We start from the raw sequence: 3338 nt of genomic DNA on the forward strand, positions 1-3338 counted from the left end.
GCCTCAGCCTCCCAAGTAGCTGGGATTACAGTGCCCACCACCCTGTCTGGCTAATTTTTTTTCGTATTTTTGGTAGAGGCAGGGTTTCCCCATGTTGGGCAGGCTTATCTCGAACTCCTGACCTCAGGTGATCCACCTGCCTCGGCCTCCCAAAGTGTTGGGATTACAGGCGTGAGCCACTATGCCCGGCCGATTCAATGTAATTCTAACAAAAATACCAGTAAGACATTTCATAGAACTTGGCAAACATTCTAAAATGTATAAAGAAGAGCCAATGACCGAAAACTGAGACAAGGGAAAGTGTTCTGCCAGAAATGACATATTATAAGTAATTAGATTGTGTGTTATTAGCATGAGGATGAAAAACAGACCAACGGAACAAAAAGAGAACCCAGGAACTGCTCCACACTTAATACAATGATACATGATAGATCTAGTATTGCAGATCAGAGGAAAAAAAAAAAGTGAAAACGGATTTCTGTCCCGTACCATACATAAAAATCAATTTCAGGTGTATCAGAAACCAAAACAGGAAAAGCAAAACTTTAAAACATTTAGAGAATATACAAAAGAATATTCTAATGACCTGTGAGTAGGGAAAGATTTTTAATCAAGCAAGAAAAATACAAACCATAAAGAAAAAAATTAATAAAACTGACTAATAAAAAGAATGCTATTGAGTAAAATCACCATTAGGAGGGTAAAAAGATAAGCCTCAATCTGAGAAGACACTCGTTGTTATAACCAACAATGAATCACTGTACAGAATAAGAAGAGTATACTACAGAATAAGAAAGAAAAAAATGAAATGTACAGAAGGCTTAAACAGGCATATCTGTGAAAAGCAAATATGAATGGCCAAGATATCTACAAAGACATACTCAACCTCAGTATTAATCAGGGAACTGCAAATTAGAATGACAATAAAATAGATTTTCAAAAACAGAAGCCCAACAAAATCAAGCATTGCCAAAAGTTTAGAACCACAGATACTCTCATACATTCCTGGCAGGAGCTCGCTCAACCACATTAGAAATTAGCATTACTTCATGTACCAGATACTATTCACTGGTTTGCTCAACTTTTATTCCAACTTCTCCTAGGGTGCCTTCCTATATTTCAAAGGGCAGAAAACTAAAAACTGCATTTGCAAGACACCCTTATAGCTAGGGTTCCATATACGATTGAAGTTTGACCCATCCAATGCTCTCAGTGAGACTTGAACTGAGTTAAGTGAAGAGAGAGAGGCAGGGCTGAGGGTATTCGTTTTACTGGCAGGGATTAAAATGGTGGTTTCCCAATTTTAGAAGGTGATTTCAGAGCTGTGTTTGGTTCTGGAGCCAGCAGGTCTGACAGTGGCTTCTTGATTTAGCTGAAGTGGCCCCTAACTGTGCCCAAGGCACTGTGGCTTTGGAGTCAGATTGTATTGGCAGCTTTCCAATTCAAAACACAGCTTCCCATTGAAGGGAAAAGTGGCAGCTTTCTTGGTGGCTCAGTGTGGCTTTGGTGTGGCCTCGGGAATTATCACTAGAAGTTCAATCTTGAGTCTATTTCTTTAACCCTCCCAACAATTCCATAAACGATCAATCATCTATCATAAACCCCTTTCTACTTTAATGAATGAGGGTGCATTCTGCTGTTTGTCCTCTACCTGAATCAATACACCAGCAAAGTTGTACTTGTATATACTATGCAGCCCAACAATTGTTTTTCTAGGTATAGACCCTAGAGAAACTCTTGGATATGTAAACCACAAATATGAACAAGGATACTTATCGTAGCACTGTTTGTAATGAAAAACTGGAGACACACAATATCTATCAAGAGTAGCATGGACAAGTAAGTGGTAATATAATCAAGAGAATACTACACAAATATGAAAATGAATAACTTATCTGTGGATAAATTGCAAAAATAATGTTGAGTGAAAATAACTCGTAACAGGCTATACACAGTATGATTTGATTTATATAAGTTTAACACTAAACAATATATTATTTGGAGGCATAAACATATATATGTACCAGATAGATAGCTAGATAGATAGATAGACAAACAGATAGATAGACAGATAGATATTTGGAGGTACATTGGTATATATGTATTTGGAGATACATTGGTGTATATAAATAAATATAAAGAAAATACAGGAAGCATTTGACACAGACTTCAGGAAAATCACTACTTCTGGCAGGAAGAGGCAGGGGTGTTACCAGAAAGGGTTATACAGGAGGCTTCAAGGGCACTGGTGGTGTGTCATTCCAAAGCTGTGAATGTGGGCTGGTATTCATTCAAGTTTGCAGGTATATCATATCCTCTTCTGTATATATAATTTATTTGATAATTTTAACCATGTTAAAGAAAAATAAAGAATGAGAAAGCAAGAAAAAAATGAAAGTGTTAACACAACCAACCACATAATTTCAATTTTGTCCTAAAGATATACCCACACATAAATGAAATGACTAAAGTATGAGGTTATTATTGCAACATTATTTGAAATAACAAGAGATTGGAAATAACATAAATATTTATAAATTTGGAACAATGGTACATTCAACATAGTGAAGTAGGGTACGATCGTAAAGTATATGAAAAAATTCTATCCATTGATGTGGTGTGATCCTCAGTGTGTGTTCAGTGAAAAATTCATGGTGAATAATAATGAGATTAACAGCTTTTTTTTAAAAAAGAAAAAATATATAATATCATGCTATTAAATAATATAATAGCATAATATAATAGTAATATACACATATAAATGGCCTTTATTTATAAAAAGAAATGTTAAAAGAATACATTAGAAACCGACAAAAATGATTACCTAGTCAACTCTGGACACATGACCTATGAGTTAGCCCTGCTCTGCAAGGAGCAGTTTTTTTAAATAAAAGATAAAAACAAACAAGCAGAAAACGATTACTTACAGGAGAGCGGCAGAATTGAAGAGAAGAGATTAGAGACAACCTTCTCTAAGTATATGTCTTCATATAGTTTTAATTTTTAAACCATGTGAAGATTTTTACATACTCAAAATAATAAACTTAAACCCTATGGGAAATAAATGAAGCAAATCCTGGAATTGAAAACAAACTAAACTAAATAAAACTAGTAATATTGTAAATAACCATCCAAAGGAAAGAGCTCCTTCTAGGAACTTTGAAGTTAGTACTTTATGCATGCTTGGTGGCATACTGCTGCAGGCCAATCTTAAATTTCATTTAGCGGTTCTATTGCTAGTAAAAATATTAGTATGTTATTTTGAAGCAGTCTCTATTTCCCTCTCTTTCAGTGATAATTTTCTCTCTCTGAGAGAGTGAGAGAGAGAGAGAGAGAGA

This window comes from Mandrillus leucophaeus, unplaced genomic scaffold (assembly GCF_000951045.1).
Source record: "Mandrillus leucophaeus isolate KB7577 unplaced genomic scaffold, Mleu.le_1.0 Scaffold27, whole genome shotgun sequence".
Classification (NCBI taxonomy): Eukaryota; Metazoa; Chordata; class Mammalia; order Primates; family Cercopithecidae; genus Mandrillus; species Mandrillus leucophaeus.